The 14,894-nt window shown below is 48.3% G+C and overlaps 1 long non-coding RNA gene across 1 annotated transcript in view; it reads right to left on the bottom strand.

The window, feature by feature from the left end:
- LOC141084916 (uncharacterized) overlaps window positions 1–14,398 on the bottom strand; it is a 31,740-nt gene extending 17,342 nt beyond the window's left edge. The window contains exon 1 of the long non-coding RNA XR_012231168.1: window positions 14,197–14,398. This is a non-coding gene — a long non-coding RNA (uncharacterized lncRNA). The remainder of the gene's footprint in view (window positions 1–14,196) is intronic.
- Window positions 14,399–14,894: the final 496 nt, after the last annotated feature.

Here is a 14,894-nt window from a genome sequence, read left to right as displayed (position 1 = left end):
ATCATGGACAAATACATGCTATCTGTGTGTGACTCCGGAAATAAATATACGGAGATTTAAATTTTCCCCTACACTGTATTCAGCTGTCCGCTTCTGATACAGTACCGTATATCTGCTGTTTGGATTACGGTCAAATCCATACTGAGACAGCGTCTGTGTGTGACTCTGGAAATACATATACGGAGATTCACATTTTCCCCTACACCGTATTCAGCTGTTCGCTTCTGATGCAGTACCGTATATCTGCTGTTTGGATTACTGTCAAATCTATACTGAGACAGCGTCTGTGTGTGACTCCGGAAATACATATACGGAGATTCACATTTTCCCCTACACCTAACCTACCCATTGTCTTCCCAGGGAACTGTCCTGGATGAGGTGGAGGAAGAAGAGGAAGAGGAGGAGGAGGAGGGGGATGATTATTTTGGGAGTAGGATGCTTCTCGGGGGGCAAGAGAAAATGTTGGCTTGCCAGGGTCAGGTACAGGGTTTGTGCGTGACTGGAGGGATATGGATTTGGCAGAAAGTGCTCCTCCACCCACCACTGTCAGTGCATCATTGACACCTGGAACATTGGCTCTCACGTGTGATTATGTATTGCGGATCCTAGAAAGGGACCCCCGCATTGCCAAAATTATGAAGGATGACGACTACTGGTTAGCCAGCATCCTCGATCCACGCTATAAAGGCAAATTACAGAACATCATGCCACAGGAGAACCTAGAGCTAATATTGGCGAACAAACAAGCAACTCTGGTAAACCGTTTGTTAGAGACATTCCCAGCACACAGCAGCAGTGCAGGTTCTACCACTGGGCCAAATGGAAGAGGTGTTCATGGTGCACACAGCCGAACTGGCGTTGGAGACAGGAGTTTCATGACCATGTTGTGGACTGAATTCTCGAGGACCGCTCACACGACTGTTAATACTGAATCGATTGCAACAGACAGGAGACAGCAGTTGTCAACTATGGTTCAAAATTACCTCTCCTCCCCTATCGATGTTCTCCCTCACAGTTCATTCCCCTTTGACTACTAGGCCTCTAAACTGGACACCTGCCCTGAATTGGTACAATATGCCGTACAGGAGCTCGCTTGCCCTGCTGGTAGTGTGCTATCAGAAAGAGTCTTCAGTGCTGCTGGATCAATCCTGAAAGAAAGAAGGACCCGGCTGTCGACCCAAAATGTTGGTGACCTCACCTTCATTAAAATGAACCATACCTGGGTTTCAAAGGATTTTGTACCACCTTCCCCTGATGACACATAGGTTGCCAGCAAAATGACTCGCTTTGTCCTCCTCTTCCTCAGACTTCTGCAATTCCTCCATTTACAGCTGCTGAACGTCCAGCCTACACCTCAACATATGCCATTTTTTCCACCTCCCTAACTGGGCTGTACCCCCCAGGGCCGGCTTCAGCACCTGGCGCACCTGGGGCACTGAGCAGGTGGGGGGGCCCAATTGTGGGCAACGGCACTGGCACAGGGCTCCTCACAGTACGCCAGTGTATCTGACGTTGGGGGTCCCACTCGCCTTCACAGACACCGTCGTACTATGAGGGGCCCTGTGCCACTGCCATCGCCCACGAGTGGGCCCCCCCTGCTTGCTCAGGGCACCAGCACTTGCAATACTTACCTCTCCCTGCTCCACCACTGTGACCTCTTCCGTGTTTCCTGACAGTGACATTCAGGTCAGAGAGCGCGCTGACGTCACGTCTGTACACCCTCTGCCTGAACAGTCCAAGTGCAGAGAGCTTGAATATGGAGACGCTGATGAGTCTAGAGTGGAGCAGTGTTCTCAATCAACCAAAAAGACTCATAAATATCAAAGCTTAATATTTTTGGAAATTGGAGTGGGTTTTTTTTCAATTTGGCTATCTTAGGAGTATATCTGTTTGTGGAGACAACTATTACTCTGCAGAATTATTAGGCAACTTAATAAAAACCAAATATATACCCATCTCACTTGTTTATTTCACCAGGGAAACCAATATAACAACACAAAATATAGAAATAAACATTTCTGACATTCCAAACCAAAAAAAGGGACCAACATAGCCACTCAAAAGCCTTCCATACATACATTCTGTCAGTTGCTTGATCTGTTTATGATTAACATTGTGTGCAGCAGCCACCACAGCCTCCCTGACACTGTTCCGAGAGGTGTAATGTTTTCACTCCCTGTAGATCTCACATTTTATGAGGGACCACAGGTTCTCTATGGGGTTCAGATCAGGTGAACAAGGGTGCCTTTTCTATTAACAGGATACTTGCGACCCTTTTGGCTATTTGCCATGAAACGCTTGATTGTTCAGTGATCACGCTTCAAAAGTTTGGCAATTTCAAGACTGCTGCATCCCTCTGCAAGGCATCTCACAATTTTTGACTTTTCAGAGTCCATCAAATCTCTCTTCTGACCCATTTTGCCAAAGGAAAGGAAAATACCTAATAATTAAGCACACCTTATATAGGGTGTTGATGTCATTAGACCACACCCCTCCTCAATACAGAGATGCAAATCACCTGATTTACATAATTGGCAGTTTGCTTTCAAGCCTATACAGCTTGGAGTAGGACAACATGTATAAAAAGGATGATGTGATCAAAATACTCATTTGCCTTATAATTCTGCACACAGAATTACATCATACACTGGAGCATCATGCATGGCCCATCATATACTAGAGCATCATATGGGGCCCATTATATATTGAGCATTATATAGGCCCATCATACAATGGAGCATTATCCATGGGGCCCATCATATACTGCAGCATCATATGGGGCCCATCATATACTAGAGCATCATATGGGGCCCATATCTATGGAGCATTATATAGGCCCATCATACAATGGAGCATCATCCATGGGGCCCATCATATGCTGGAGCATCATATAGGGCCCATCATATACTAGAGCATCATATGGGGCCCATCATAAACTAGAGCATCATATGGGGCCCATTATATATGGAGTTTTATATAGGCCCATCATACATTGGAGCATCATCCATGGGGCCCATCATGTACTGGAGCATCATATGGGGTTCATTATTTATGGGCCATCATATAGGGTATGCAGCATTATATGGAGCACATATGGAGCCTATTCTGTATGGAGCATTATATGGAGTCCGTTCTGTATGGAGCAATATATGGGGCTCATTATTCTATATAGCGCACTATGTGGTGGCCATAATACTGTATGGAGGAATATACTGTCCGGTTTTTGAGCTATTGTAGAATTTAAAATAGATATCAGTCATGTAATGTAAGAAGCAAATTATTTTCCATTGCACTATACCAATATTTCTCCGCCGTATTAGAGCATCATGAATTGTGGTAGGTGTTAAAGGGGCCCACTGACACTCTTTCGCCTGGGGCACACAAAAACCTGGAGCAAGCCCTACCCCCCCACAACATTAGCCAAATAACCCCCAGTTTTCAATGCGCAACTATTTATTATAAAGTAAATTAAGGTTGACAAGGCTAAGTAATAAGAATTGATGTCATTGGCATTGAAATGGACACTGTAGGTGTGTTTCCTGTCCCCCACTCCCTGCCGACTTTGCTTCCCCATTGACTTTCATTGGGTTTCGTGTTTCAGTCGGACCTCCGACTTTTCACGATAGTCAGCCGATTTCGTTCGACTCGACTTTTGAGAAAGTCTGGTTTCATGAAACCCGACTCGACCCTAAAAAAGGCAAAGTCGCTCATCTCTATAAAAGACCAATTTTAGTCAATAATTTTCTTTAGAAACAAATATCACACAATATATTTAGAGCTGATGAAGCTGTGGCGAAACGTGTGTCAGGCACGTGGTGGGTGAGCTAATCATTCCTATTTTTGTTTCTTTGCTTCCTGCATACATTCCCCCATTTGCACCTATTATTTACTACCTAATTGTTATCATAATTATTGTTATGTATGGGGCTTTTTTTGCGGGGATTTTCTTAACTTTCATTTTGTCATTAACTTAAGTGATTTTTTTTACTTGTATGCATTTAGCAAACAATTATGTCAACTGATATATCACTTTATTTCCAATTGAATCACTAGTTGTCCATACAAACCTTCTTGATGTGTATATATATATATATATATATATATAAATATATATATATGACACACTGCACAAAAAAATAAAGGGAACACTTAAACAACAGAATATAACTCCAAGTGAATCAAACTTCGGTGAAATCAAACTGTCCACTTAGGTAGCAACACTGATTGACTATCCATTTCCCATGCTGTTGTGCAAATGGAATAGACAACAGATGGAAATTATTGGCAATTATCAAGACACACTCAATTAAGGAGCGGTTCTGCAGGTGGGGACCACAGACCACATCTCAGTACCAATGCTTTCTGGCTGATGTTTTGGACACTTTTGAATGTTGGTTGTGCTTTCACACTCGTGGTAGCATGAGACGGACTCTACAACCCACACAAGTGGCTCAAGTAGTGCAGCTCATCCAGGATGGCACATCAATGTGAACTGTTGCAAGAAGGTTTGCTGTGTTTGTCAGCGTAGTATCCAGAGGCCTGAGGCGCTACCAGGAGACAGGACAGTACACCAGGAGATGTGGAGAGGGCCATAGGAGGGCAACAACCAGCAGCAGGACCGCTACCTGTGCCTTTGTGAAGGAGGAAAAGGAGGAGCACTGCCAGAGCCCTGCAAAATGACCTCCAGCGGGCCACAAATGTGCATGTGTCTGGACAAATGGTTAGAAACTGACTCCATGAGGACGGTCTGAGTGACCGATGTCCACAGATGGGAGTTTTGCTCACAGCCCAACACTGTGCAGGATGCTTGGCATTTGCCACAGAACACCAGGATTGGCAAATTCACCACTGGTGCCCAGTGCTCTTCACAGATGAAAGCAGGTTCACACTGAGCACATGTGACAGACGTGACAGAGTCTGGAGATGCCGTGGAAAGCAATTTGCTGCCTGCAACATCCTTCAGCATGACTGGTCTGGCAGTGGGTTAGTAATGGTGCGGTTGGCCCTGGGTTCCTCCTAATGCATGACAATGCCAGACCTCATGTGGCTGGAGTGTGTCAGCAGTTCCTGCAAGATGAAGGCATTGAATCCCCAGACCTGAATCCGATTGAGCACATCTGGGACATCATGTCTCGCTCAATCCACCATCGTCACGTTGCACCACAGACTGTTCAGGAGTTGGCGGATGCTTTAGTCCAGGTCTGAGAGGAGATCCCTCAGGAGACCTTCCACCACCTCATCAGGAGCATGCCCAGGCGATGTACAGTAGGGAGGTCATACAGGCACGTGGAGGCCACACACAATACTGAGCCTCATTTTGACTTGTTTTAAGGACATTAAATTCCACTTTAATTTTGTGTGTGACTTCAAATCCAGGCCTCCATTGGTTAATAAATTTGATTTCCATTGATGATTTTTGTGTGATTTTGTTGTCAGCACATTCAACTTTGTACAGAACAAAGTATTCAATGAGAATATTTCATTCATTCAGATCTAGGATGTGTTATTTGAGTGTGCCTGAGTGTGCCTTTATTTTTTTGAACAGTGTATATACAGTATATACAGTGCCTTGCGAAAGTATTCAGCTCCCTGGAACTTTTCAACTTTTTCCCACATATCATGCTTCAAACATAAAGATACTAAATGTAAATTTTTGGTGAAGAATCAACAACAAGTGGGACACAATTGTGAAGTTGAACGAAATGTATTGGTTATTTTACATTTTTGTGGAAATGCAAAAACTGAAAAGTGCAGCAAACTCACTCCAGAAGTTCATTGTGGATCTCTGAATGATCCAATGTTGTCCTAAATGACTAATGATGATAAACATAATCCACCTGTGTGTAATCAAGTCTCAGTATAAATGCACCTGCTCTGTGATAGTCTCAGGGTTCTGTTTGAAGCACAGATAGCATTATGAAGACCAAGGAACACAACAGGCAGGTCCGTGATACTGTTGTGGAGAAGTTAAAGACGAATTTGGATACAAAATGAATTCCAAAATTTTAAATATCCCAAGGAGCACTGTGCAAGCGATCATATTAAAATGGAAGGAGTATCATACCACTGCAAATCTACCAAGACCTGGCTGTCCCTCAAAACTTTCATCTCAAACAAGGAGAAGACTGATCAGAGATGCAGCCAAGAGGACCATGATCACTCTGGATGAACTGCAGAGATCTACACCTGAGGTGGGATAGTCTGTCCATAGGACAACAATCAGTCGTACACTACACAAATCTGGCCTTTATGGAAGAGTGGCAGGAAGAAAGCCATTTCTCAAAGATATCCATAAAAAGTGTAATTTAAAGTTTGCAACAAGCCACCTGTCATGGTTAATGTCCTGTTTTCTCAGGGTTAATTTTGCTGGCCTCCCTTTGGTTCTGGGAGGGGTATTTATACTCACTCCAGACTAGGATTCCCTGTCAGCTATACTGTTATTCTGGCTGTGTGTCTGACCCCTGGTGTGCTTGTATACTGCATTGCTTGTTTGATTCCCGTGTATGACCCGGTGTTAGGCGTCGGATTCCTGGCACTGCACAGCGGGAATCCAGAGGCAGACATCCTGCGGTCTCCCATTCTCCTCTGACCGCTCGGATTCCTGCTCAGCAATCTCGGCGAACCAGGCATTCCCCGCAGACTCGTTCTGTGAGCCTGGATGTTGCTGCCACCTCTGGTGCAGCAATGATAGCGCAACCTGCTTTGCAGGGAACTGCTCCTGAGGCTAAGTCCTCGTGCCGTGCTACTGGGCATGTCCACAACTTGTCCTCTCAGTGGAGAGCAGGGGTCACATGTGCAGGTCCTATGTCGGATCTGATTGGTCCTTCCTATGGTACTGGAAGGTCCCGGAAGCGCATGGCTATAAAAAGCCCGCATGGCGGCTCGGCCATGCGCTAGTGTAGCATATTATGCTGTGTGTGTATGGTGATGGATGCATGGACTGGTGACTGACTTATTATGAAACCCCTTCCCTTGGATATTACGAATGGTGACAGTATGCTGGGTTAGTCAGCTCCAGATTGTGGCAAGCTACACGCCACTGAGCCTTCCTCACCTACACTAGCGTCCGTCGGCGCCCGGCTCCTCCGGCACCGTCGCTTAGCGGCTTCAGTTACGGCCGCGCTGCAGTAACAGCAGCTTTTGGTGTTCGCGGCTGCGACGCCACACGTCGGCTGACCTGTGCAGCTAACAGGTTCAGCCTTCACGTCTATTGTGTATTCAGGCGTCTCTGTGACTCAACAGAGTCCGCCCTCAGGCTCTCGGGTGACGTTAACCCGAGCGCTGTATCGCACTCCTAGCATATCTGCCATTGTCCAGCAGCGGTCTTGTCACCTACCGCACGGTGGACCCCGGGCGGCGAACGCGCCTCCTATTATTTATATCTGGTGCGTTCCGCCGACCCTAACATTACACTAGCGCCAGGGTCTGGCTGGCAATGGCAGACGTGCAGCAGCTGCAGCGCTACATTCGGCAGCTGGAGAGCAGGTTGGCGGCTATTGAGAGCACCAACTCAGCTGCGAATGTTGCGCTGGCTGCTGCTCAGACAGTCGCTGAGGCTGTCTCACGTGCGCCCACACTTTTGCCCCTGCCGACAATGTCTCGCCTCCCACTCCCCGATAAGTTTTCGGGTGATAGTGCCTCCTGTAGGGGATTCGTTAGTCAGTGCTCCATTCAGCTGGAGTTGCTGGCTGCACGGTTTCCTATGGAGCGGGCTAAGGTGGGATTTATTGTCTCTCTGTTGTCTGGCCGGGCACTACAGTGGGCCACGCCATTGTGGGAACGTGATGATCCCGTGGTACAGGGGGCTGCTCAGTTCCTCGCGGCTCTGAAGCAAGTCTTCTTGGGACCACGGGTCACACACGATACGGCTCTCCAACTCTTATCCTTAACACAAGGGTCACTTTCGGTTAGCCATCATGCTGTCCAGTTTCGGACACTGGCTTCCGGGTTAGAGTGGCCGGACAAAGTGTTGGTCCCGGTGTTTTGGAGAGGCCTGGCTGAGCACGTAAAAGATGCTCTAGCTACTAGGGAAATTCCCACCAGTCTGGAGGAGTTGATCGCCGTTTCCACCCGCATTGACCTCCGCTTCACGGAGCGCGGGTTGGAAAGAGCGCAATCCAGACGCAGGGTTAATTTGGCTCCCACCTTTACTGAGCCGCTGATATATCCAGCACAGGAGCTCCCTGCCTCTGAGCCTATGGAGGTGTCTCGCACCGGCACTAAGTCGCATCCGATGCGGAGCTCTGTGCGCTGTTATCAGTGCCGACAGTTCGGCCACTCGGCTGGCACATGCCCTCAGCGGCCGATAAGACGACCACGTTCAGTAGCCGTAGGTGGTGGTCAGTCCAAGGTGGGACCCTTTTCACCCAAACCGGTGTTCTGGGGTACATTAGATAGTGGGTCCTCCTCCTGGGAGGCAGAGGTCACCCTGGATTCCGGGGCCGAGGGGAACTTTATGTCCTCGACTTTTGCCCAGAGACACGCTATCCCTCTGGTGTTACTCTCCCAACCTTTGACCGTCAGGGTGGTAAATGGGGCACCGTTACCATCTCAGGTGACCCATCAGACAGTCCCACTCGGACTCTCTATTACACCCTCACACCAGGAGACTCTGTCCCTGCTAATTATGCCCAATGGCATCGATCAGGTGCTCCTCGGAGTTCCCTGGCTTCGTTGCCACTCCCCTCATATTGACTGGGCTTCGGGGAGGATACTGGGCTGGGGCAAGGACTGTGAGGGAAGGTGCCTGAGGGGCAGCGTTCAGGTGGCTTCCACAGAAGTGCCTGCGGATCTCTCCGCGCTCCCCAAACCCTACCACCAGTACGCGGACGTCTTCTCTAAGAAGTCTGCGGAGACGCTCCCGCCGCACCGTTCCTATGATTGCCCGATTGATCTCCTGCCAGGCACAGAGCCTCCCCGAGGCTGTGTTTACCCTTTATCACTCCCTGAGACGGAGGCTATGTCCCAGTATATCCGGGAGAACCTGGCTAGGGGTTTCATCAGAAAATCTGTGTCACCAGCTGGTGCCGGGTTCTTCTTCCTACAGAAGAAGAACGGAGAGCTACGCCCCTGCATCGACTACCGAGGTCTCAATGCCATCACGGTTAAAAACAAATACCCCCTACCGTTGATCTCGGAGTTATTTGACAGGTTGCGGGGGGCCCGGATCTTTACTAAATTAGATCTGCGGGGTGCATACAACCTGATCCGCATTCGCGAGGGAGACAAATGGAAGACAGCTTTTAATACCAGGGATGGCCATTACGAATACCTGGTTATGCCCTTTGGTCTTTGTAATGCGCCAGCTGTCTTCCAAGATTTTGTCAACGACGTCTTCCGCGACATGCTCTCTACCTCGGTGGTGGTCTATCTGGATGACATACTCATCTTTTCGCCAGATTTGACCACCCACCGGAGAGACGTCTGCAGGGTCTTTGACCGTCTGCGGGCGAACTCGTTATTTGCCAAGCTGGAGAAGTGCCAGTTTGAGCAGGAGTCCTTGCCGTTCCTGGGCTATATCATCTCGGCCCAGTGGCTGGCCATGGATCCGGCCAAACTACAGGCGGTAATGGACTGGCAGGAACCCTATTCCCTCAAAGCGGTGCAGCGCTTTTTGGGGTTCGTAAATTACTACCGCCAGTTCATTCCACACTTTTCCACACTGGTGGGTCCTTTAGTTGCTCTCACCAAGAAAGGAGCTAACCCCAATGCTTGGTCAGAACATGTCTCCAAGGCCTTCTCGGCTGTAAAATCACATTTTGCTGGCGCTCCCATATTACATTGTCCCGATGTGGATAAGCCGTTTATCCTTGAGGTAGACGCTTCTTCCGTCGGTGCAGGAGCAGTCCTTTATCAAAAGGATGCTCAAGGTCGGAAGCACCCCTGCTTCTTCTATTCCAAGACCTTCTCACCAGCGGAGAAAAATTACTCCATCGGCGACAGGGAGCTGCTAGCCATGAAGTTGGCCTTCTCTGAGTGGAGACATCTCCTGGAGGGAGCCCGGTTTCCCTTTCTCGTATACACGGACCATAAAAACCTGGTCTATCTACAGACGGCCCAACGCCTGAATTCCCGTCAGGCCAGGTGGTCGCTCTTCTTCTCACGATTCCGCTTTACTCTCCACTACCTCTCTGGAGAGAAGAACGTCCGTGCGGATGCTCTCTCACGTTCAGTGGTCTCAGCGGAAGAAGGAGAAGCGGAGCCTCGGTTAATTCTCCCGCCGGAGAGTTTTACGACCGTGGCTCCAGTTGCCCTCGAGGCGGTACCACCGGGCAAGACCTTGGTGCCTCCTCAGCTACGGCCGGAGGTTCTTGCCTGGGCATATGCCTCCAGAGTGGGTGGCCATTTCGGTAAAAAACGGACCGCCGAACTCCTGGCAAGGTCATATTGGTGGCCACATATGGCTCGGGATGTCAAGGAGTACGTGCAAGCGTGTGTTTCGTGTGCTCGGAACAGACCCTCTAGACAGAGGCCGGCGGGGCTGTTGTTTCCCCTGCCAGTGGCGGATAGACCTTGGGAGATGGTTGGCATGGACTTCATAGTTGGCCTGCCCAAGTCTGGTGGCAGTACGGTCATCTGGGTGGTCACCGACCATTTTTCCAAAATGGTGCATCTGGTGCCACTTGCACGCCTGCCTTCCGCTCGAGGTTTGGCCACCTTGTTCATTAAACACGTATTCCGTTTGCATGGCATGCTGGATAAAATTGTGAGTGACCGCGGTCCCCAGTTTGCGTCTCGTTTTTGGAGAGAGCTCTGCAGTTTACTCAGCATCGAGCTAAATTTATCCTCCGCTTACCATCCCGAGACGAATGGCTTGGTCGAGAGAGCCAATCAGACCTTGGTCACCTATTTACGGCATTTTGTCTCTGCCAGGCAGGATGACTGGGCATCCTTGCTACCTTGGGCTGAATTTGCCCTAAACAATGCGGTGGCCGATTCCACTGGTCAGACGCCCTTCCTTCTAAACTATGGTCAACATCCACGTGTCCCTGTCCCGATGCCAGTGTCCTCCACTGACTCCAGGGTGGCAGACTGGGCAGTGGAGGCCCGGGACATTTGGGATCGCACTCAGGATGCTATTCGGGCATCTAAAGAAAGGATGAGGGCGTCCGCCGACACGCATCGGCGGCCCGCGCCAAGCTTCTCCCATGGCGACATGGTATGGCTCTCCACCCGAAACATTAAACTGCGGGTCGAGTCTCCCAAGTTCGCACCGCGATACATTGGACCATTCAAGGTCCTCGAGCGACTTAGCTCGGTGGTCTACCGCCTGGCTCTTCCTCCACATTTGGCCATTTCGGACGTGTTCCATGTGTCCCTCCTCAAACCAGTTCACATGGTCCGGTTTTCTGAGTCATCTGCCGGGTCATCAGACTTATCGTCTGATAAGTTTGAGGTTAACGCCATCGCGGGGCGCAGGTTTGTCCGTGGCAAGAAATTTTATTTGGTGGACTGGAAGGGTCATGGGCCCGAGGCTCGGACCTGGGAGCCGGAGGAAAACATTCATGCACCGCTCCTGATCGCGGCCTTTGAGCACAGTGAGGCTCAGGGGGGGGGGGGGGGCCCTAGGAGGGGGGATAATGTTAGGCGTCGGATTCCTGGTACTGCACAGCGGGAATCCAGAGCCAGACATCCTGCGGTCTCCCATTCTCCTCTGACCGCTCGGACTCCTGCTCAGCAATCTCGGCGAACCAGGCATTCCCCGCAGACTCGTTCTGTGAGCCTGGATGTTGCTGCCACCTCTGGTGCAGCAATGATAGCGCAACCTGCTTTGCAGGGAACTGCTCCTGAGGCTAAGTCCTCGTGCCGTGCTACTGGGCATGTCCGCAACTTGTCCTCTCAGTGGAGAGCAGGGGTCACATGTGCAGGTCCTATGTCGGATCTGATTGGTCCTTCCTATGGTACTGGAAGGTCCCGGAAGCGCATGGCTATAAAAAGCCCGCATGGCGGCTCGGCCATGCGCTAGTGTAGCATATTATGCTGTGTGTGTATGGTGATGGATGCATGGACTGGTGACTGACTTATTATGAAACCCCTTCCCTTGGATATTACGAATGGTGACAGTATGCTGGGTTAGTCAGCTCCAGATTGTGGCAAGCTACACGCCACTGAGCCTTCCTCACCTACACTAGCGTCCGTCGGCGCCCGGCTCCTCCGACACCGTCGCTTAGCGGCTTCAGTTACGGCCGCGCTGCAGTAGCAGCAGCTTTTGGTGTTCGCGGCTGCGACGCCACACGTCGGCTGACCTGTGCAGCTAACAGGTTCAGCCTTCACGTCTATTGTGTATTCAGGCATCTCTGTGACTCAACAGAGTCCGCCCTCAGGCTCTCGGGTGACGTTAACCCGAGCGCTGTATCGCACTCCTAGCGTATCTGCCATTGTCCAGCAGCGGTCTTGTCACCTACCGCACGGTGGACCCCGGGCGGCGAATGCGCCTCCTATTATTTATATCTGGTGCGTTCCGCCGACCCTAACACCCGGTCTGTCCCCTCACTCTGCTCTCTGTCTCACGTTTTGGTACTATTGTCTTCTCCGGTTCTGACCTCCTGGCTTGGCTATCATTACTCTGTTACCGTTTGCCCCTATTGTACCATCTATTGCCCATTCTGGTTTTCTGATCTAGTGCTACGTCCTGACTATCCGCTCTGTCTAACCCTTTGGTACTGTTGTGCTATCTCGTGCTTTGACCCCGGCTTGATCTGGTTTACGGCCCTGTCTACGCCCCTTGGTAACTTGTCCCGTAGTTACCTTTCTAGGAGTTTTCCTCAGCTTCTAGCTCTGTGGAGCTTAGGCCACACCCCCAGCAGTCACATGATTCAGGTCCTGTTAGTCTGAAGCACGCATTGTCCCCGCTGCTGCCCCGCTCCACAGGTATCTTTGGGCACTGTTTTTGTACTCAGGACACGCACACTGGCTCAGTTTGCAAGTGCAGTGCGGTGTTCCTGACACCACCTGGGAGATACACCAAACATGTGGATGAAGGTGCTCTGGTCAGATGAAACCAAAATTGAACTTTTTGGCAACAATGCCAAACAATATGATTGGCGTAAAGGCAACACAGCTCATCACCCTGAACACACCATCCCCACTGTCAAACATGGTGGTGGCAGCATCATGGTTTGGGCCTGCTTTTCTTCAGCAGGAATGGGGAAGATGGTTAAAATTGATGGGAAGATGGATAGAGCCAAATACAGGACCATTCTTGAAGAAAACCTGGTGGAGTCTGCAAAAGACCTGAGAGTGGGACGGAGATTTGTCTTCCAACAAGACAATGATCCCTAACATAAAGCAAAATCTACAATGAAATGGTTCACAAATAAACATATCCAGGTGTTAGAATGGCCAAGTCAAAGTCCAGACCTGAATCCAATCGAGAATCTGTGGAAAGAGCTGAAAACTGCTGTTCACAAACGATCTCCATCAAACCTCACGAAGCTCAAGCTGTTTGCCAAGGAAGAATGGGCAAGAAATTCAGTCTCTCGATGTACAAAGCTGATAGAGACATACCCCAAGCGACTTGCAGCTATAATCGCAGCTAAAGGTTGCGCAACAAAGTATTAAGTATAATATTGCACATCCCACTTTTCAGTTTTTGCATTTCCACAAAAATTTAAAATAACCAATAAATTTCGTTGAACTTCACAATTATGTTCCACTTGTTGTTGATTCTTCACCAAAAATTTACATTTGGTATCTTTATGTTTGAAGCATGATATGTGGGAAAAGGTTGAAAAGTTCCATGGAGCCGAATACTTTCGCAAGGCACTGTGTATATATATATATATATATATATATATATATCTATATATATATATAAAAGTAAAAAAAATAGGCAGCACTCAAATTAAATGTGAAAAAAAAGTGGATACTTTACTGATCCTCAAGTGGCAACGTTTCAACGGTGACCCGTCTTTATCAAGCAATGTGCTCATAGTCAGTACAAACTTAAATAGTAGTAACACATGTGTATACAATTTCAATAATTAATCTGTTTTACATATTCAAAATGGCCATTGCCATAGTAACATTTACAGGTGCTCCATACAACATATGTGCATATGTCCGAAGATCTAGATTACAAAGTGCAACAGTGCATATACAGTGCTTTAAAAAGACTCAGCTTGTCAATAAAAACGATCATGACACAACTTATGAAGGTACTAAGGCTTATATAGTTAAAGAAATGGTATACTTTACTCATATCCATGCAGCTCTCTGTCACTGCTGGCAATTAGCTGTGGTCAGTGTTGTTTGTCGCTGCCCAGCTCCAACATGTGATTCATCACTGCAAGGCCGATCAATGCAGGATGCCTGAGCATGCTCACTAAACATACTGTTCAGAACTGCCATTTTCCTTCAGGGCGCCACAGCCCTTTTGCTGATTCCATGTAGATACATGTATTAGTGCCTGGTGTTGCGGATTTACAACTGGAATGGTCACAAACCCTAGAGGCACCCACCAAGGTGACAATATGGTTGTGTTGCTGTTTTTACAAGAGATAACGACCTCACATAGTCTCTCTTTACAGCATTACCCAATCCTGAATACCCTTTCACACCAGATGTCACTCTCTATGCAGTTCCCATTCACTCTATTACACACATACCAGCCATTAGTACACTGCAGTGAAATGGCCATGAAACTCATTCTATAGAAAAATGAAAAAATATATATTTTTACATAACGCCTTTTATGAAGTGCCCTTCATAATCTTGTAGTCACTATCTTCACAGCATCATAGAACTGGAAAAAAAATAAAAAGGATATAATTATAAACATATCCATATATAGTAAAATATCAATAGCACATACATCACACAGAAGTCAGGTTACATGGAAAGTTATAACCAAAAAAGGTAAGTTTCTCAATACATATATACCTTAAAATCAACGT

Source organism: Dendrobates tinctorius, unplaced genomic scaffold, assembly GCF_039654945.1.
Source record: "Dendrobates tinctorius isolate UK_male_01 unplaced genomic scaffold, ASM3965494v1 ptg000028l, whole genome shotgun sequence".
In the NCBI taxonomy this organism is placed as follows: Eukaryota; Metazoa; Chordata; class Amphibia; order Anura; family Dendrobatidae; genus Dendrobates; species Dendrobates tinctorius.
This window is presented reverse-complemented; position numbering and strand designations above follow the sequence as displayed.